General features: G+C 39.3%; 1 protein-coding gene across 1 annotated transcript in view; it reads left to right on the forward strand.

Moving 5' to 3' along the window:
• The first annotated feature begins 1,434 nt into the window (after nucleotides 1-1,434).
• The window catches only part of LOC145494432 (uncharacterized), a 46,177-nt gene continuing 24,510 nt past the window's right edge, over nucleotides 1,435-23,101 (forward strand). Inside the window, exon 1 of the mRNA XM_081473915.1 lies at nucleotides 1,435-1,488. The gene's annotated coding sequence lies outside the window, so the exon portion shown is untranslated. The remainder of the gene's footprint in view (nucleotides 1,489-23,101) is intronic.

Genomic DNA, 23,101 nt, shown 5'->3' on the forward strand with positions numbered 1-23,101 from the left:
TAAGCCTGTGACAGGTGCTTATTTCAGTAGATGTGAGAGAGAAGTCGAACAACAAATATTGATTGATTGCTGATAAGGATCAGAAATTCAGGCACTCTCCGAAAGAGTAGACTGGAAGGACATAACTAATAGAGAACTTGAGAGTAGTCATATATTACCTGTGTTGTTTACCTAATTTTGACCGTCTTACCCCCCATTTCGTACACAAAAAAATTAAATAATTCCCACATCCCGCCGGATGTGTTCGGTTTGTTTATGCAATCTATCAAACATGAAAGACCGTGTTTGCCCACATTTCCAAACACCGAGAAGAGAGTTGAAAATACGACGCGTTGTGGAGTATTTTTGACGAACTTTGAGTTGTTTAGAAATGTGGTCAAACACTGTCTTGATAGATCTTCTCAATCAGGGCTAAAACTAGGGCGAAAATGGAGGAATAAAATCATAAAAATCTATGCCAACTAAGATCAGACATTAAAACAACGTCACTCAGGCGTATTTCCTTCCGGTGGAACCAAGTGACAATCGGAAATACGTCTGCATTCGCAGGATTGATTGCATTTGTTTCAACTTATTCATGCTTTTGAAAACGACATTTATTAATTGACGAACGTTTGAGAGCTTGCCAAAACAACATCCTTGTTCCGTTAATATATGAACAATTAACATTTGATTGACGTTTGATTTCGTAAATACCTTTTGATTGACATCTAGCCGCGTAACCGATACGGTCAATTGACCTTTGAGCTTGGATAAGTTACTTTTTGTCGCGGATATTTTCACTGTGAACACGTTCGTCGCTGGCCTGTTTCGCTGACCCGTTTTCTGCTGTTTTCAAATCTGTTTATCTGTTTCCTGACCTGGACAAACTGTAAAACAATCTGATCGGACATCGTCAAAGAAGAAAGTTTAGTACTGTAACTCAGGCTTAAAACAATGTAACTTAGGTTTGCGTTTATATTCCAATCAGTTAGGATTGGTTCCGTAAAAAACCAGGCAGACAATCTAACTGGGCTACGCCAATCGTATAATTTATTCCAGGATTCAAGATTATTCGATCTAAAGAGGTAATACAAAATTCCATTGAGAAACCAAACAGACGATCGGAATATAAACGCAAACCTAAGTTACATTGTTTTAAGCCTGAGTTACAGTACTAAACTTACTTCTTTGACGATGTCCAATCAGATTGTTTTACGTTTTGTCCAAGTCAGGAAACAGATAAACAGATTTGAAAACAGCAGAAAACGGGTCAGCGAAACAGGCCAGCGACGAACGTGTTCACAGTGAAAATATCTGCGACAAAAAGTAACTTATCCAAGCTCAAAGGTCAATTGACCGTATCGGTTACGCGGCTAAATGTCAATCAAAAGGTATTTACGAAATCAAACGTCAATCAAATGTTAATTGTTCATATATTAACGGAACAACTGATGCGACGCGTTTCTTTGACTAAGAGGGGAAGCATCAACATCTGGATCAACTAAAGTAAGTCAACTTGTTAACTATTGTGGTTTTTGTAGTCAAGTTGCGATTCGAGAAAATTCCATCACTATCTAGCTAAGGATGAGTTCAAACTAATAAAAATATTAATATTGCGTCTGAGAAGGAGCAGACCATTCCGTTTAGACTTGTTATGGCAATACGAAGGTTTTTTAGGTTTATCGTTTTAAAAGGATGCATTTTTCGTGTTCAGTAGAGATTGCTCGAGCGCACGTTTTTTTTTTACGAGTGTTTTGCTACCCTGCAAGCAATTGGTTTCTCCTACGCCGAGCGAGAGAGAAACCACTGCAAGTACTGCGAGCAACCGTTTGCTTTTCCATCGAGCAAGCGCGAGTTCGTCACTCCTCGCTTGATACATACGGTGTTGCAAAAGCTTTTGTAAATTAAAACTAAAACTAAAACAGGAACGATTATTGTGATCATAAAATAATGTTATGATATACCAATCAAGTTACGTTGGTTTAATTTGAAAGTACAATATTGCGTAGATCAAAGCAAGATGAAATAAATTTTGCTAATTGAATATTAATATAATGATTTGAAGAAGTCATAAGTTCGCCGATGGCTTGTAACGAAGATAATTGTTTAAAAGTCGAAATGATATGTTCTAGTTTTTAATAAAATTTATTTCTTGGAAAAGAGTATTTATTGCAATATATAAGAAAGTGAGATTCGTCTTCAATTTGATAAGATTCACAAATAGGGCAGAGTCTGTCAACCCTCGGAATTTAATCATATCTACCAGTTTCAATCCTTAGTTTGTTATTGCCTATCCTAAATTTCACTAGTTCTTTCTTTCGCTTAGTTTGCTTGTTAGGCCTAAATAAGAGGAGGGTGTATAATCGTTCTTAAAAGTGTTGAAAAATTCTAGTTTAGTAGAGTTTTGCTTGGTATGTTGCCAATATAAAATATACTTTTGCTGCATTAGGCCAATATAATCAGAAATCACGCGTTCACTGATCACGTACACGTAAGAACAGATCCTTAAAATAGAAGATGAAAAAACTGATGTATAGTTTAGACCTGATTTTTAACCATCAATAGTTATATTAACAAGATCAAGTTGAAATGATATATTTAAGTGTAGTGTGGTGAAAAAAAGGATCTGTCAGTAAAATTTATCTTAGCGTATACATTTCTCTCGGCTTCAAAAGCTCCTGTCGGCTTTAAAAATTTCTCTTGGTTTTAACTGAACCTTTTTGGAATGCGAAGCACGAAAAAAACAGGAAGAGAACTTAAAATGAAGTTTTCTGGAATTCGAAGCAGGAAAAGCGGGAAGTGGGAATTAAACTTGGGTACTCGACGGGAAACCCCCGTAATCTGTAGAGTAAAGCTCCAAGCAGAGGTGTGCGTAACTGCGAAGTGGATGGGAGTTGATTTAAAAAAGTAAAGGTTCTTACGTCATGCAGCAGTGGCTTTAGCCCAACCTGGTCCCACTGAAATGAAAGCCTAAGTAGTGGTATGGGCTAGTCCAGTACGGATTTGACAGGTATTGTGATGCAAATGAAAAAGTATTGTTATGGAAAGGAGTTCTATTGTTTTCTCGAGTTTGACGTATCCATGGTAACCAGAAGCCCCGCCCCCTTTGGCGTCATTAATCTCGTTTCCGTGTTGACCGAGTAAAAAGCCTGGTTTCTAACATAAACAAAGTAATCACGCAATTTTAAAGTTAACCATTAACTTTAATATCAAAGGTTTCCCTAAAATTACAGGACAGAGCCGTGTGCAACTCCCTAGTGGATTGCGCTCAACTTATGAATGAAACTATTTACAAAAGTGTTTACAAATGGCACAACAGTTCAATCATGTCCACGTCCTCATTTGTTATTCTTTCATAGCCATAGGGATATGTTTTGAAGGTGTAGGGATCTATCACTCGTTTTTCGTACACAAGCTGATACTTTTTCGTCTGAGAGACTGTGGTCAGTGAGTACTCTTTGGAGTTTCGGACGATGTGATAAGGCTTGTAAATATCAGTTTGTCGCGTTTTCTCGAGAGGGCGTTGAATTTCGTCTAAAACATTTTGCCGCAACACTTGATAATTTAACTGCTTGCTACCTTCACTGTTTAAAGAGATTCCCCTCACTTTGCATTCTTCTTTTTCTTTCTTCGTGAGGTAACCATAATTTTTCGGTCCCGCGGACGCAAATTCAGTGATGAAGTCGTCTTCTCCCAACTCGTCCTTGAAATCACCGAGAAAGTCGTCAAGGGGAGGATTGTTTTCATGAGGTAAACTGGAAAAAATAACGCTGTCGGTGTCTGTGTACTGTACTCGTTCTTCTAGCATGTCCAGAGCTGCATACAAACGAAGTCGAGCCCAACATGTCGTGAAACAAGCGATGAAAATGTTGAGGTTTGGTGAGACAGGTTCGTCATTCGATTTCAGTTTATAGTGAATTTCAACGATGTCTTCAGACAATACACTCACGTAGCAAATGTCATTTGCATCACTTTCATGGAATGCACTGAACCTCATAGGATCTCCGAACTCTTTGATTTGAGTTTTGTTGGTGCGCTGGCCAAACTTCCCCCACATGGAATTTAACATCATTTTTGCAAGGCTACGTTTGCCGGGATTCTTTTCAATGTTGTTGCGGTTGAGTTCGATGCCCTCTTTCGCTTTGTAGGATCTCAGATGTTCTTGCTGTTTGATGGGATCATCGCCTACATGAGCTGGCCAGCCGCTTGCCTCCTCTTTAATCTTCAACCATGTATTCACATAGTCTTTAAAGAGACCTTTCCTCGTTTCAGAAAAATGCCACACTTCGTGAATGTAAGTTATTTTGTAGCCCTTCTCAACGGCTTTGTTCAGTTCGGGGGTACACCATGTACCTGTAATTTGTCTTTCACTGTCGCTGTGACTGCAAACCCAGGACCGTTATAGCATTGGTTTTTCCATCTCTTCTTGTACACAGGCTCTACATAGCGGGAATGTTAGTTTACCATTTTCACGCAGCGGAAGTACTGGATGAAACAGTTTTTCTGGAGGTAAGATTGTGACCTTGGCAATCCCGAAGTAATTTTGGATGTCTGTGTCTTCCGGCTGAAATATAATTTCAGGGTGGCCGACAGGATACTCAGCATTCTTATTAATGAACGGATAGAGAGATGTAAAATCATATTAATGAATCTTCTCTCCTGAGGCGATGTCAGCCAGATGATAGAGTTTGACAGCGTTTGTTCGTCCGCCGCAGAAGGCATCACGGGGATTTAGTGGCTCCACTAAATCGAGGCTGGCTACAAAGTTCCTGACGTCCTGCCTTTCTTCTTTCATTTTCCGCCAATTACACTCCCACATTTCGATGACGTTGTAACCTTTGTCACGCAAGAATTGTAGTTTTTCCTGGGTGCAGAGATACACGTCGGCAGTGCAGCGGTGCTCTAATCTAAGGTGTGTTTCGGATCTGTTGGGATAGCATTTACGACAGCCATGCCAAAAGCAACCTTGAAATTCGTAGACGGTGTTCGTAGTTGCATCGTAGCCGTCCACGGTGTAGCGACTGTTGGGGATACGGTATTCCCCATCATTTCCAACATGTTGAATTCTCCCACTGATCTGACTTTGTTGCCACAGTAGATATTCCATGGCAACTTTCGACTGATTTGTTTTTAGTCGCCAACCGTGGAGAGGCTCGGAAGCAATTGTGTTGGCTTCCATTCGGTTTTGTCGCAGGTCTCGATTGCATGCCGAAGCTATAGTAATATGACTGAAGGGGTCAAACTTTGTCTCTTTTTCAAAAAGCCGTTTGAAAGTAAGGCATCCCTCCTTCAGTAATTTCACGTCCGACTCGCAATATTCCAGCAATTCTTTCTGGAAATCGAACACTACATTCTCAGTTCTTTCTTTATCATGCCATTTCTCGAAGTCTTTACGGCCGTTGACAGACATTCAGGCATGTAAAATTCTTTCTCGGGAATTGGTCCCACGTAGTCTTGATTTTCAGGCGTGTTAAACAGGTGAGGAAAATAGCCCTTTTTTAAAGTGCACCTAACCCCAAAATTTTTTTTTCGCTAAAACAAATCTAGACTTTATTTGAAGCATTTGGGCGAAGAAATTTTTGAATTTGGTTGAATCTTCGATTTTCTATGCCCTTTCAAAGTCGCGATTAAGTGTTTCACGACCGCGTTTTAGGGAGTCTGGGGCGGCGGTACCTGATGACGTCTACCCAGGAACCAAACACAATAGCGCCTCAGTCAACTCTCTGTATTTGCTCGAGAAAATAGAACGCAAAACTAATCGTTCCGATGTATTTTGGGACTAAAACGTCCAAGTTTTGTCTCAGAATCATTTCTTTTTCGTCACTGGAGTCAGAGTTAAGTTTCGGTTCGGAGGGCTCCGAAATAAACTTCGATCGAGCACGTTCGACAACTGTGAACTCACTGCTTAGAGCTTTGAGAGCAATTTACAATATTTCAAGCGACGACGGGGAAGACGTCTTTGCGGACGAGCTGCCTGTATATTAGGAATGAAAAGCTAGATACGAAGTGGAGGAGCAGGCAAACGAAAAGCAGGAAAGAAAACTCAAGGACTGCTTTGGATGGTAATTTCGTCAACTAAACATAAGATTCCCACGCGTGTTTATAGCCCGTTTACATTTGTCCTTACCGAGAATGTATTTTGTCAAGGTTCTGTTAAATCCAGTTTGTTTTATTTTCAGTTGAATGCTTCATGTTTATAAGAGCGACGTACGTGTTGCAGTTTTCGAGACTTGATGACCTGCAAAACATTGGCTTCGATCGATTGAAAATCGTATGGTTTGGACCTGTATTTTTGAAGCTGCGGGAAGCAAGGCGGAAGGAAACATTTCATACAATTACCGATTTCACATTGTCACACGTTTTAAGTCGTAACTCCAAATAACCAATGTAAATTGTTCTCAAAGTTTGCAGTGAAATTCGTCGGATAAGCGAAAAGGATGTGTTCCCTAAGCGGTCCGCAGATAATGTTACGCGGTCATATTTTCGACGCTATTTCACAGAATCTTTGTCGCACTGCTGATTTCCAAACCTTCGAAAAACTCTGTGAGTCTAACAATTTTGTTATCATGTAATTCTAGAGGATTAATCTTCGACTTTCATCTAAATCGAAAGAGAAATAAGTGTTGGTTAGCAGCGTACAGTTGCGATCTATTTACATATCAGTATAACGCTTCTTGATCATGACCGGATCACACAACTTTGCCGGTTATGTTATAAATACTGCGGGATTGGAAGATATAGGTTGTAGGTAGTATTTCTAAAAATTGCTGGTTAGCTTTAAGCAGAAAATTTGTGAAAATAGTGTTTGAAAGTCTGCGGAACAAATTCCAGTGACAGTTCTTCAATGGTTCTCACAGATTCAGTTCGCTTGTTTCGGTTCGACAAAATCAACCATCGTTTATGTCTTTATTGCACCATTAACCGATCATCGTCAGTAAATTGTACAGTATATCTTTCTTTAAATCTGGAATATTGCTGCAACAGCCGATAGCACCTCTGGAAGGCGTTTTTGCGCACTTTTCGAATGTGTATTGCACCATCCTGAAGGAAATGAGAGGAAATGAGATATCCAACCTTCCTGGGTAGACGTCACAAGAGCCGCTGGACCCATTCTCCTCAAACTCGGTCGTGAAACAAAATGGCGGTGTTTTGGAGCTATTTTCGAGATTTCGTCGTGGCACAGAAAATCGAGGATTTAACAGAATTCAAAAATTTTTTCGCAGAACTATTTCAAATAATAAGTAGATTCGTTCTAGCGAAAAAAAATTTTGGGGGTTAGGTGCACTTTAACTCTGTCAATCCGAATGTCTTTGGAAATGCAGAAAGCGGCATTTGAAAAAATGACAGAGAGTCAATAAAGTTAATATTGTCAAAGGTTAATTGGAGAAGTTTAGCTCCATTTCTGATTTGATTAAGGACCCTGTGTTGGCGATGATATTCCTCCACGACGAAATAGGAGTCGTAGCCAGAAAAGTTATGGGCCAAAACAGTTACATTGCGCGTGTCTTCTTCAGTTAACGTATCCAGCCATTCCAGGAAATCGCGAATGCAATCTTCACCTTTGAAGTGGAGTGGACAATTATCATCCTCAGTTTCCGCTATTAAAAGATTAGGGATGTGTTTGCCAGTGTCTTGCATCGCCTCAATATCGAAGAAAACGAGAATGGGAGGCTTTTCATCATCATCATCATCATCATCATCATCATCATCATCATCATCATCATCATCATCATTATCATCATCATCATTACCATTATCCTCTGCTTCGGCTTCGGCTAGTCGCTTGCGTTTTTTCTTTTTCTCTCTCTTCTTCTTTTTTTTCTTTTTTCTCTTCGGTTAGCTCTTCCGGTGTTTTAGGTATCTGAATAAAGCATCGGTGGCTTGCGGCCTCTATGTACTCGTGGCAAGAGGGACAGTCTATGTAACCGCATTCATGTTCTTGTTGCTTCTTGAGACCCACCAACAACTTTTTACAGCTACGACATTTGCGGCGTTGACTGCAAACACTGATGTTTTTGGAGTCAGCGGTTTTTCCCCTGTAGGATTTCGTCAGATGATTTTGAAAACAAACATCACCATAAAACATCCGCTTACAGGATCCGCAGGGTGTAGCTGGTGGTTGATTACGACACCTGGCCTCTGTAAAGTCCTCACATCCCGTTTGTAAGCAGGAAGAACAATGATCAGGGTTGTTTTCACAGGCGTGTTGACCTTCGTTATTGTAGGGTTTGAGACACCTTGCGCAGAAATAACTGTTACCAAAGAACCCAGGTAACGTAGTGATCACATTGTAGTGTTCATTATCATACAACAGTACCAATTGTTTTTCCTGAGGCTTTCCAAAAGAAGTCACGCTATAACCTCGGGTAGCGTCCACAAGTAAGAGCTGATAATTGTTCAAGGACGGCGTCAATGCAAATCTAGTGAGTTCCTCGTAACCGCATTTTCCCATTTCTACATTAGCTTCTATATGCAGCTTGATTGCTTCATCTCTATGGATAGAGAAACCTCTTCTGAAGCTGTTCCATTTAGGGTGATCATCCACTCTAGCTTTAGCTGTCACAATGGCGCGGGCGCAGCATAGTTCATCTTTGTTATCGATACTGATGACAGAACCTTTCAAACGTTTGAAAGTTTCTGGATTAGAATGTCCAGGTTTCAATTTTCGTTTCTGACCGCTACCGCGAGGAGATGTACGAACGTGTGTAAAAGATAATTGAAACGAATCATTCATTTCAAAGTTCTCGTTTGAGTTTAACACCTGTGACATTTGCTGCAGCAGACTGTCGACACGATCGCTACCATTTAACCATTCCCCCGCCGGCAACGCTCGATAAGCATAGCTGTTGACTAAGCGATTGCTGGCTAAATTGAAGTAGACACGATCAGCGGCTGGTATCCTGTCTCGGAGAATCAAATTTTGGATTGTTCTATGTAATCCATCAGCAATTGCTGCTGCCAAGTTTTGTTGAGGTATAAATTGTCCCACCTGACGAATGTTGGAGGTGTAGTGACGCTCTCTAACGCCCATTTTTTTTGCTGTGACTATCTACGTACGGGTTGAGTACAAATTCGAAGCGTCCAGGTTCTGTGATAGCAAGACTTCCCCACATTTGTTCTTGATTAGTGAGTTGACGTTCTGTAGCCTCGGCGACAGTTGACAAAATCGTATCATCGATAGAGTCGTCAAGAATCTAAGAGAAAATATAAAATAAAATAAATAAACCGGTTCATCACACATTAAGTACACGAAATGTATTTTTGTTACAACATATTTAATTTACCTGTTGGAAATAACTGTTTTCTGGTCCATTCTCAATAGCAATAATGGCCTCCAACAATTCTTCATCGCTTATATCCTCAAAGTGGCTTGACATGGGGCGAAAATCTTATCCAGAGAAACAAAAGTTTAGTCAACAGTCCACCATCTGCAAATGATTTCTATCTAGCGAGTCCCAACTTTATTGGTGTCGTTAACTAATCATATTACAGGAAATGTCAGCACATTTCCAACATCCAATCATATTGCGCAAAAACGACATCATATTTTCAACCACCAATCAAGTAACATATGACGTTATTGATCTATCATAATTACATTCACACACGCAGACCACCCGAAAAATTTACTTAGTTTGTTAATTTAATTTTCCTGTAAATGAATAACAATTACACAACTCGCATGAAAACAAATGCCTTCATTAGTCTTTTAGCGTCCGTTCAATTCGCCTTAAAAGATAATAGCCTATTCAGTTAAGCTAACAGACTCTAATCATTCAACGTTTAAGATAATAGTCCATTGTCACATTCTTGCGTTAAGTTTTCAACTCGTATGCAAATTTCGTTATCCCCGCGGCCCATGGGACAAATTATTTGCATCGCGCGCTAAACTTAAATTTAGGAGTAACGGTTCCATTGTAACTTTAAGGTTTATAAAATACGATCGGACTAACGCTATAGCTTTGCTTATCCTAAATCCGTCCAGTGTTACTTGTGTTATACTGGTAGAACGTTTCCAAGTCCGTCAGCGAGCTATTCAAAATCAAAAGAACTTCATTTCAAAAACCGTAACCGCCTTCAAATTCCAGACCTGATATAAAGGATTACAGCGAGCTATTCAAAATCAAAAGAACATCTTTTCAAAAACCGTAACCGCCTTCAAATTCCAGACCTGATATAAAGGATTACAGCGAGCTATTCAAAATCAAAAGAACATCTTTTCAAAAACCGTAACCGCCTTGTAAATCCGTCCAGTGTTACTTGTGTTATACTGGTAGAACGTTTCCAAGTCCGTCAGCGAGCTATTCAAAATCAAAAGAACTTCATTTCAAAAACCGTAACCGCCTTCGAATTCCAGACCTGATATAAAGGATTACAGCGAGCTATTCAAAATCAAAAGAACATCTTTTCAAAAACCGTAACCGCCTTCAAATTCCAGACCTGATATAAAGGATTACACCGAGGTATTCAAAATCAAAAGAACTTCATTTCAAAAACCGTAACCGCCTTCGAATTCCAGACCTGATATAAAGGATTACAGCGAGCTATTCAAAATCAAAAGAACATCTTTTCAAAACCCGTAACCGCCTTCAAATCCCAGACTTGATATAAAGGATTACACCGAGGTATTCAAAATCAAAAGAACATCTTTTCAAAAACCGTAACCGCCTTCGAATTCCAGACCTGATATAAAGGATTACACCGAGGTATTCAAAATCAAAAGAACTTCATTTCAAAAACCGTAACCGCCTTCGAATTCCAGACCTGATATAAAGGATTACAGCGAGCTATTCAAAATCAAAAGAACATCTTTTCAAAACCCGTAACCGCCTTCAAATCCCAGACTTGATATAAAGGATTACACCGAGGTATTCAAAATCAAAAGAACATCTTTTCAAAAACCGTAACCGCCTTCAAATTCCAGACCTGATATAAAGGATTACAGCGAGCTATTCAAAATCAAAAGAACATCTTTTTAAAAACCGTAACCGCCTTCAAATTCCAGGCCCGATATAAAGGATTACAGCGAGCTATTCAAAATCAAAAGAACTTCTTTTCAAAAACCGTAACTGCCTACAACTTCCAGGTCTGATTGAATCACGTATTGATATAAAAAACACAAAGGTTCATTATCGTTTCCATTCATTATCAGTGACTATTCAAAGTCAAAAGAACTTCTATTGAATGCTCATACCCTCCTTGAAATTCCAGGTTGTGATTAAAACATGTAGTGGTATTGAAAAGCACAAAGGCTTATCCTTTCCATTCAATTTCAGTGACCTAATTCAAAATCAAAATAATTTCTTTTCAAAGTCCTTAGCCGTCTTCAAATTTTAGGTCTGATTAAATCATGTAAGTTAAAGTATGAAGTTATCTTTTCCATTCAATTTCAACGACCCATTTCAAAATAACGGTACGGATTTGTATTCGCCCGACATGTACTCCAATTTCAAGTTATATTTATTACCTCTTGAGAATCGTTGTCTTGGTCCGCGTTCTCAATAGAACGAACAGTCGCCAAGAGTGGTTCATCAATCAAATTCATTGTTGATTTTGAGGACGCTGTCAAACTGAATTTTATGACGCTGCAGTTTTGATAATCGATAATCGATTTTGTGAATAATAAGTGCGCGTCTCCACGTGCTCGAGCACAGAATTAAAAGAATTGGGGAAAGCATGTTGGACCATTGACTTTTATTAATGTGGTGGCTCCTAAAAGAGCCGTTTGGTTCTTACCTACATAAAGTCTGTAGGATTTTGAAAGGTGGCCATACCTTGCTTTCTCTGCTTCAACAAGACGTGATAAGCTCTGGAGAACGGATACGCCGTAATGACGCGGAATTTGTCGCCGTACGATTCCTTCCATGAGAAATAAACGCAAATCTCGTCCGTGGGATAACCCCACGGACAGACTCCGATGACTTTCTTCATTTTGAATACGTACATGTAATAGTGGCCATGTCCCGTCTTGTAACCTTCTTCGACGATTTCATAATCGTCACCAGCGACGAAAGTTTTCCTTGCCAGAAAGGCCACAGTTGACGTTAAATTAAACGTCCGCAGGAATTTGGACGCACCGGAAGTCCACTGCAAAACTGCTGGGGTTTATCGATCGATGGCACACTACTGAGGCCATGCTGCGCAGACCCAGAAAAAAATTAGCAAATTTGGTTTTTTATTTTACAAGAAGACACATGGCTTAAGGTTCCAGGCAGATAGTGCAACTGGCAAATAAGAAATCATCATGGGCAATTTTAAACCAATTGTGCGTGTTCATTGTTTTTAAAAGTGCTTTCACGGCGTTGTTTGTATGAAGACGTGATTGATCATCGCAGTTATACGCACAACTTAAACAGTTGTGAAATTAAAGCCTGAAAAAAAAATTCAGACCAGAACGGGATTTGAATCCATGGCCTCTGCCATATCGGTGCAGTGCTCTACCAACTGAGCTATATATCAAGCCAATTGGGAACTGGCCACATTGTGAGTTTGTAATATACCCGTAGATATTGAAGAATACAAATGAATATATGAAATTCACATATTTGGACTGCGGAGAAAGTTATGAAGACATGATTGATCATCAGGCTTTATTTAATTTCACAACTGCTTAAATTGTGTGTATAACTGCGATGATCAATCATGTCTACACATCCGATATTCCGTCTTTACCGAGCCTCTTCGTAGGCTACTCAGTCCTTTAATTCTCAACCAACTGCTGTGCGTGTACCTTTGATTAACATCCATACTTGTCTATATGGTAGTGTGACTTTAGATCACTTTTCCTTGCCTCCCCCTAACCTACATACATACAAATATACCATCATAATTAAAGTGACAAATACTGCAGTGTACAATGAAATGTCGTCTGTCTCACGATGCTGTCACCAATGACCCAATCGCCTGATGAAGACTAGCAGCGCGCATTCGAAACATCGCTATAACATCACAACTGATCACATCGTAAGAACAAGGATGATACTTTGGTACTACTAAATATTTAAGATGTGCCATTTTTAAACGTTAACTTTTTACACTTTTAATCTGGTGCAAATTCATTTAAAAGCTTCATCACTAAAGCTGGAAGCATTTATTCGCAACTCCCTCAGCTTCTTTTTAACTTGCGTTTACTAGCGTTACAAAGAGAAATTTAGTCTGGAAAGTCGCTGACTTTCGCACACATTACGTGCTAAGATATCAAAATTGTCCCATTTAATATTGTGACCCGTGGAAGTAACGTGATCCGCAATGGCTGAGGTGTGACCGCTTTTAGCAAGGGCCTTAAAATGTTCAGTTTTTCTATCGTGTAGTTGACACTTTGTTTTTCCTATATAAAAATCATCACAGTCCCAGCAGCTTGCCTTGTAAACCACCTTAGACATCTGAGACCGGCTGAATCTGTCCTTGTACGGGAAAAAAGACTTAATTCGGCGGGTGTTTCGGAAAATTATTTTAACGTTAAAACAACCATTAAACTTATAGATACAAGATTTAAGTTGCTGGGTAATTACTTTACTTTGGAACCCTAAAAATGGTAAAACAATGAAGATTTCTCTCTTGGGAACTGTAGTGATAGGGTCTTTAGGTTTGTTTTGATGTCTATTCACTACATCGTTCATGTTGTACGTGATGATACCACGGGGATAACCATTGCGTGACAATAGCTTCCTGAGTTCATCCAAGGCAGACTGTAATGATGAAGACGATGAACAGATGCGAAGACAACGATAAATAAGTATTCTAATTAGTATCGCAGTGATCATGGATTTGAATCCCGTTCAACCCTGTTTTTTTTTTCATGCTTTATTTTCACAGCTGCTTTAGTTGTGTACATAACTGCGATGATCACTCATGTCTTTACCTCTTTTTCTTCAGCTCAAATGTATGATCTTTCATATATTCATTTGCATTCTTAACCACCTACGAGTATAGTACGAACTCATAACGTGACCAGCTCGCAGTTGGCTTTGATAGCTCAGTGTCTTGGGTTCGAGTCTCGTTAAAAGAGGGTCTCTTTGGGGTTAAACGTTAGCCGTAAATTAAAACGGGCCAAAAATGTACCCCTTAGGTGTAAAATTGGTAAATTTTTACTGTTAGCCGTAACAATATTTTAGCCACGAGATAGTAAAAGCAAGATCCCTTGTGAAGACTTTTTTGTGATTTGTCTTGTGGTCTAGTAGTACAGGGAAACGCCGGAAGCCTTAGTAGTAACTATATTCATACCAGAATGATCCTAGGACCTTAAATATGTTATATTATAATAAAAAAATTTCAACTTTTTTAGATGATGAAAAGTTACTTTTAACTTCTTAAAACAATTGTTGTTAATTTCTAAGATTTCTCTTAACCGAAAGGAAAATATTGATTATCTGTTAGACATAAAGAAGCCAAAATATTAACTGTTAACCGTAAAAGACTTCACCCCGCTGAGACCCTCGTTTAAACCTGAATTACTTTTTCAGGCTTTGTTTTGACAGCTGCCTTAGTTGTATAGATAATTGCGATGACCTGTCTATATTTATGTCAAAATGTCGTTTCCATTTTATCGCTGGGGCGTGTTCAGCTGGTTTACTGGCATTTATTTATCGAACGTTAGAAAGCTTGCCAAAAACAACACCCGAGCTGATGCCACACGTTTTTTTGACTAAGAGAGAAAGCATTAACATCTGGGTCAAGTAAAGTAAGTCGTGGGTCTTACAGTTAAGTTAGAGATCGAGAAAATTTTACCATTATCTAAAGATGAGTAAAAAGAAGAGAAACATCATTCATTCTGCCACCAAGAAAAACGAATGCCGTCAGGGATTCTGGTGCAAGAGGGAAGCAGAATCCTCTTAATATCTTCCAAGGCTGTCGATCTCGAAAAATTGCAGCCGTTTCGGTAAAGGTTAAAATGCGAATTTAGTAAATTATTTAATGTAGTAATCAGAGATCTACACGCAGTTAATTGTATTCAAGAATGGATATGTCTGTAAATAAACAACCTATTCCAATGATCGAGATGGAAAAGAGATTTACGCTCAAATAAAATTTATGAAATTTCTCTGGAAAGAAAAATATCAGGGTATTAAATCAGAGGTCAAGTGTCTTTCTTTCAGAATGTAATTAAGAGTCTGTTTCTCCATTTGGTGGGAGGCGCGGTGGCCTCATGGTTAGTGTGCTCGTCTCCGGATCGAGCGGTCCGGGTTCGAGAACTGGCCGGGGACATTGTGTTGTGTTCTTGGGCAAGACAGTTTACTCTCACAGTGCCTCTCTCCACCCAGGTGTATAAATGGGTACCGGCGAACTTAATGCTGGGGGTGACCCTGCGATGGACTAGCATCCCATCCAGGGGGGAGTAGAAATACTCCTAGTCGCTTCATGCTACAGAAACCGGGATAAGCTCCGGCCTGATGGGCCACTTGGCTCGCATGCAGACTTAACCTACCTTTACCTTCTCCATTTGGTAATTGAAATTAAACAATCGAAATAAAAGAGGAAGTACTTGAAGTTTTGTATAGAGTTAAAGTTATCAAAAGTGGGTTTGATACTAAACGGCCAGAGCTTGCCAGGATAATCACGAAAAAGTGGCAATGGGAGCTTTTTTTTGATATAATAAGGGAAGAAGGCTCAACCATTGTCTGTTCGTTTTTCCTGCTGATTTGAAGCGATTTTAGCAAGGTATCGGTCCCTAAATTTCCTACTTTTAAGAGAAAAACAAAGCTGCACAGTCCAATTAGGAATGGCCGATTCCTCCCAGAAGAATTGGGTGGGGGTTGGGCTGCCCGCTTCTCAAAACGCCTACCCTATTTATGACCAAAAACTGCGATTTTCCCTTCTCTATTTATGACCTGACCAAACATTCGATACCCTATTTATGAGCGTTGTAGTTGGCACAGTTGCCCTAAAAATAATTTATGAAGGGCATTTGTTGATGGTCTCATCGATAATGATGAAAAAGTAGCTTCTTCTAAGATACATACTTAATTCAAACTAGAGTGCAAAAACCATACCATATTTAAGACCAAAATGGCCAAAATCGGGACCCTATTTATGACCAAAACGGCTGAAAAACCACACCTTTTGGGGCCACACATACCCATATAGCCTATATAAGGAAGCACCCCCTCCCCCCGGCGGTCTCGATCCGAGAAGTGAAAAATTCCACCTTTGCATATCATTTGCATAATCTGATCAGCCACTACAACACATTACTTGCTAAGGCAATCACGAGTTAAAAAAGGACGGTTGCTTTAATCAAAATCCATTGCCTTACTCAAGACTTTCAAACAAAATTGGTTTCTCCTTTCCCAAACCGACCATCCTTTGGGTTTGACCATAGTTAGTGGCTATGGTTTGACGGTACAGATTGTTCAGCTTTATGGAAAAGGATATTGCTAAAATTTGAACTGATGATAATGATTTAAAGAAAGAGAAAAGGGCAACTTGAGTTTATGTATGAAAAGGAAAATTATGCCCATTAACTAAGGAGTGTTTGTTGACAAAACAGGAATCCCAACAAGCATACTTTGTAACAAGCAGGTGTATCTAACAACTGGCTGGTCCACATATGAATAAGTTTTAAATCTGACTCGAATCCTTGTTACCGAGGCATTTTGGCCTACAAAACAGGGTTCTTTATTCAAGTAAAAATACGTAAGCGAAGAACTCTTGGGAATGGAATACCATCTCACCTGTTTTTAAGATGTGACTTTACCTCAGGGAGATTAGAAAACATTAGCACACCAAACAATCAATGTTTTTGGTAGTCAACGTAACTATATTCACATGATGGAATGTTTTCATTGCGCATGTCATACATATTGCGAAAGACTGTCACTGAACTCCAGTAAGGATAGTCTGCTAACCATCAGGTGCGTAACGTATAGCAATGGCCTTGGCGAATCAACACGAATGAATTTATCCCGTGTGTTATCTTTGTTACAATTAAGTCTATAAACCAGATTCAAACAGAACTATGTAAGCAAAAAACTGTGAAGGTGAATTAATCGACATGACACGAGCGTGGGACAAAGAAAAATTCTGAGTCCCCGACAGGAATCGAACCCATGACCTCCCGAACACCGGGCGGGCGCTCTATCCATTGAGCTACGAGAACTCAAGGTCATTTAACTGAGTTCATATATGACAGGTGTCCTGCATACTGCTAGGATCAACGCTATCGAAGTCATCGTGAGTAGTGATAAGTTAATAAAGATGGTGAATTTTAAGTTCGGTAATGAAATGTGAAGGTGAATTAATCAACATGACACGAGTTCTCCATGAGTTCTCGTAGCTCAGTGGATAGAGCGCCCGCCCGGTGTTCGGGAGGTCATGGATTCGATTCCTGTCGGGGACTCAGAATTTTTCTTTGTCCCACGCTCGTGTCTTGTTGATTAATTCACCTTCACATTCATTACCGAGCTTAAAATTCACCATCTTTATTAGCTTATCAAGCAAAAAACTGTTCAAAATCGGTAGAAGAGAATGAGTCACCCCTCAACTGCTTCTAAGATGTAACTCTACCTTGGTGAGATGAGAAAATAAAGGCGCCCAATAGTCTGGTAGTCAATGTAACTTTACTAACGAGTAGGAATGCTTTTAACGGAATGTGCATATTATACATATTGAAAAAGACTGCCACGCGCTCAAGAAAGCCCATAAATTGTCCGAGCTGCGATCTCGTGAAGTGTCTTGTTACTTGCAGAAAGTAATTGATATCACGCTCTTATCCATCTTGAAACGTCAAAAATTTTACGGAAAGGTAGGAAATTTTTTGTTGTTTTGTTTCTTATTTTCTAGCCTTTATCATTTTAACAGGTCTCATGATTTTCAGTAAAGTAGAACAACGCATTTTTTCTCAAGTATATGATCATTGCCCAAGAACTTGCTCCGCTTTCATTCGGAGATATTAACAGTATTTCTGCGATACATGTGTTGGATAGCTACTGGTCAGCTAACACGCTTCTTATGCCGAGAGATACCGTGAGTCTTGAGGGCTCCTGGCAGTGGCTTTAATCCCTCGATGAGGGGAGTGGCGAATGGTCTCGCTCATCTAACGTTGAAGTCAAAATTTATGTCAAAATGTTTTTCGCTTTACCGGGTGTGTTCAGCTGGTTTATTGGCATTTATTTAACGAACGTTAGAAAGCTTGCCAAAACAACATCCTAGCTAATGCCGTTTCTTTAACTAAGAGAGAAAGCATTAAAACCTAAACTAAAGTAAGTCAACTACTATCTTGCAGATAAGATATAGATCGAGAAAATTCTCACATTATCTAAGGATGAGTTCAACGGGATGTTTAATGTTAACTTACTTTCAAAACTACTTAGATATTGCGTCTGAGAAGCGACAAACCATCAGTTTAGACTTGCTATGGTAATACGAGGGTTTTTTAAATTTATTTTTTAAAATAATGCATTTATCCTTTTTCACTAGAAATTGTTCGAGCGCATTTTTCATGTCAATGGGTGTTTTGCAGTTTCTAGCAGAATAAATTGGAACATAAAGAAAAATTGAATCTGACTTGCGGTGACCAGTAGAGAATACTCAACGATAACTGAAATAAGATTTTCTTTTCCTGTCGTTGGAGAATTTTGATCGAAGAGATCAAGGACATTTCTTTGGGTGGGTTTCTTTAAGAAATGGTGGTGCGTCAAAATCCACTCGGGAGTGGATTCATCAGTTCCTTTGATGCATTATGATCCGAGAGATCTTGGATTGATCTGTTTAGTAAAGAAACGCAAAATCCGTTTTCGGATTCTTTCGGATTTAAGAATCCAATCTTGGATTTTCTTAGAGAAACGCACCGTTAGGCAAAGAAAACTTAATGCTCTAATATAATTTTGTTTTCAAGTAAAGGCAATATCGGCATTAAGCTACCGCGCAACCATGTGACATTGAAAAGCAATATACATTGTAAGTAGTATGTCCGGTCATTTAACAATTATTCGCCAGAGGAAGGCGAAGTGAACATTGGTGAATATTCACCAATGTTAATTGAGCCTGAGGCGAATAATTGTTTTAGTATAATTTACAGAGGTGAATATCAAGGGCAACAAAATAACGGACTAAAACATAAAACTAGTAGTCGTAGATTAAGGAGTGCGTTCGTAGGTTTGATATGTTAAAAAAGCAAAAATTCTAGGGACAGTATTTTGTGCCTGAGCTGTTAGATAGGCGTGAAATCGGTCTCCCTTCAGCAGGGGTGAAAATAAATGAAATGATCACAAAGAACGCGCATACGAGAGGGTTTGTTCTCGTTTGTACACGTATTATGCAATATTAGTTACGACCGGGTCAGTAAAATACATGGACTGCAGTCGGTAGGCCGCATTTAGTCCGCAGTCCGTATTTTATAGCTGGGTCAGCGTATTATGCCCAGTTCGTAATGTTTAGTCCGCGATTTATACCTACGTTCATGTTTTGTACCCAGTCTGTAGTCCGATAGTCCGTAGTCCGCAGTCCGCAGTCCCCAGTGCGTCTGTTATACTGACCGTGTGAATCGAACACCAATCATGCTTGTTCCGTCGGTATGCGAGACGGCGTGCTTTTATTACCAAAACTAGTACAATTATTTCTTTTACGAACACGACTTTGAATCGCCTTGGCTTTGGGGTAACAGCTAGAAGGCATTTTTACTTCCGAAACAATGTTGGACATGTTGGTGTACCAGAGCAATCCTGTGGGAGTTGAACTCTTTTCCTATGTGAACAATTTCGTCGCGCGTTGGGTATATGTTACACATTTTGTGCACAGAAATCTAGGCCAGAGAAGTGAAACTACACATTTCCTCCTTTAATTTATATTCAACAGAAAGCAGCGGTGGTTTTTGTCGAAGAGAAGAGGGTACACAACACGCAGCCAAACTACAGCTTTCTGTTCGTACGAAAAGTCCTACACATTTCGTGAAGACATGTCTGCAAGGTTTTTAAATGCCATTAACACTGACTTCGAACTTTAAATAAATAACTTATCCACTACAGTCTTCAATAAGCTGCCTCGAAAAGTCTTACACATTTCGTGAAGACATGTCTGCAAGGTTTTCAAATGCCATTATTAACACTGACTTCGAATTTAAAAATAACTAACTTCATTATCCGCTACAGTCTACAGTAAGCCGCCTCGACACTCGAAAGTCCACAATATTGCACAACACTCGAAAGAAAACACTTGGATGAACAAAGAGATGACGTCATTCGCCCCTGAAGAATTCTTCTGAGGGGGCCAAATTGGTGTCCCCAGATAGATAGGTAGATGCACAGATCTCGAATTTTTAGACATTACGCGATTAGAACTGCGTTCTCTCGAACGCAAACACAGACCCAATTGTTCGTGTCCATACACGTAAGCAGCCGCAGTTTTAATCATAAGCTTACATGTACATCGATTGTCAATCAATTTACTCATCGACTTCGGCAGTTCGGCAAAAAATAAATTCATCCGCTACATTTGTTTTATCGTTGTTGACTTCATTCGCAGTTGTAATCATCGCCTAAAAATGAGTGGCTTTAGTTTGAAGAAAAATAAATTTCGGTCAATCGATCTCAGCTCACCTGCTGGCGATCGACGCAACCACTGCGTTTACGATTCTTCAAAGCCTTGAATACTAGTTCTTGGAAAGATTTGGTCCAAGGGCGACAGCAGTTATTTTGAAAATTCTCCATCCTTTCAAATATCGTGGAGTTGGAGTGATATCTTTCGAATAAATGAAACTTCAATTAGCAACTGTTCGCCATGTTTACTTGCCGAGATGGCAAAGATGGCAAGCTTAGTAACCAAGTTCTCGAGGGGTGAATATAGCGTCATATGATGAGCTTTTCGACCAATCAGAATGTCCAATTCTTATATTCACCTCTGGAAATTATACTTATAATGAATATCGGCAGTCACAGTCGGTTAATCACCCGAATTTCGGCTCCTAGCGTCGTCTCAATTCCTCGGGGCCGGCAAACTCGATCGAAAACCCCGTATTTTTTAAAAGCAGGCTCTAAGGTGATTTTAGTCACATCCTGCACGTGTTTCTTGTGGGTGTTTTGTTGTTCATACCCTATAGTAGGAGCGTGCTTCGTACTACGAAGGTTTAGTATAAATAAGTTCCATCTTTGTATCTTGTAGTTTAATCTTGACGAAGTCTCGCTAGCAGACGAAACCGGTCGATTAATAAACTCAGTTGTACAAGATTATTGCTTGTTGCTGGGTGCTGCCCACAAGTATTCTTATTTTAAAATTTTCATTGCAACAGGTCTCATGATTTTCATTAAAGCAGAATAACGCATTTTTATTTAACATGTAATCATTGCCCATGAGCTTGCTCCGCTTTCATTCGGAGATATTAGCAGTAATTCTGCGATACATGTGTTGGATTACTACTGGTCAGCTAACATGCTTCTTATGCCAGGAGGTACTAGACCGTTCATAGCCTCTCTATTTACGCAAGCGAAAGAAAAAGCGAGCGAAGCGAGCTCGAAGCACGTGGGGGTGGGGGTGGGGTTTGCAAGCGAAGCGAGCAATAGCCAAGTGGAGTTATTCCGTTTTGCGCTGGCGTCCAAGTCTCCCGCGATTCTATCCGCGCGTTCAACGATCGAATAAAAAATACGAGAAAATAGAGGGCTGTGAACAGTCTAAGAGGTACCGTGAGTTTTGGAGGTTCCAGTGGCTTTAAGATCCCTCGATTAGGGGTGGCGAATGGTCCTTTAAAAAACCATGACTCTGCTCATTAAATCTTTTGCTTAGCGACGTTGCAGTTGTTATCGGGGTTTTCTTTAACTCCCTCTGTATGTTAACTCAGTGAGATTGAACGTAACTTTTAAGCCTTTTCTAGTTCTGGCACAAGATTAGGGAATAGCTGGTTTTCACATGACGTCACTAAAATTCAAACTACAAAACTATTGATCTTACTGAGATTTTTCTTTAATGATGTATAAGAGCAGCTGAAAACTAATATTCATACAAATTTTCGCTCCGATTGGGTTCTTGGTTTTGTGATACACTACGCTCGAATTTCTAAGCTTTTGCGTGACGCGGCATTTACATGATGGCCTTGAGAGCTGTCATGATGGTTCAAAAAGTGACTTATTTCGGGGTTTTTTGGCTATCTGAACAGTTCATGTCTTACAAAAAGTTTTATTTTAATGTTTTAGAGTTCCTGGAGGGACAAATTCACGCTTTTATAGCAAAACTCAGTGACAGATGTTTCTGTTGATTTCCGGCCGCCATGTTGGTGCCCATACGGATGGGCACCAGTATAGCATCTCCATACAAATCTCTATAAATTTGGGTAAAAAATTTTCTCCGCATATCTTGCATAAGAAAAATCACTGTGACCAGAATCTTGACGAGAGTCTTTGCATGTTTACTTTCTTTCATTTCCCATTTTCTGGACTTTATCTATTGAACGGTTTTGATTTTTATTTTGATCTATTTTGAATCGCGTGACACTGAAAACCAGCAAATCCTTCCATTCTGATTAGCGTAAACTTAAAAGACAAATTGGTAAATTACTCATCACAGTGCTTGGGATTGAGGATGATTATGTTGACGTCCATTCTGTATTTATTATAATTATAATAATAACTATTATAATTATAATTGTTGTAATCATTATATTATAATTTTATTTATTATTATAATTTATTATAATTCTGTATTATTATAATTCCCCTTTTCACAATTCTTTTCATCACTACTCCCACTTATCACTAGTTCCGCTCATTGTCCTTGCTTTCGTGTTTGTTAATTTAATGTTATTTTTCTTTTGCGACTTAATGAATTATTTATGACATACCGTAGTGTTCAATTGTTTTCATTCAGCACACACACAAACAAGAAAACGGGGACAGCTTTAGTGATAACTTATTAGCAATCTATTACAATGCCCGCCTCGATTAGCCTACACTATACGCGAGTATTGTAGTGTAAGTTGTAATTTTGTAATTTGATTTTAATTTAATTTGTAATTTGTACGTTTTCGAAGTACATCAAACATCGAAGACCTTGAAGTCTCGCTCTCACAATTTTAAAAGACAAAACGAGAACAATGAGAATAAAAAATAATTATTTTATTGCAAAATGCAACTATCGAGGGTCAAAATAGGGTTTGCAAATCCCAATTTTCGCCAGCAATTTAACCGTCATCCCGCTT

This window comes from Orbicella franksi, chromosome 1, assembly GCF_964199315.1.
Source record: "Orbicella franksi chromosome 1, jaOrbFran1.1, whole genome shotgun sequence".
NCBI classification, from domain to species: domain Eukaryota; kingdom Metazoa; phylum Cnidaria; class Anthozoa; order Scleractinia; family Merulinidae; genus Orbicella; species Orbicella franksi.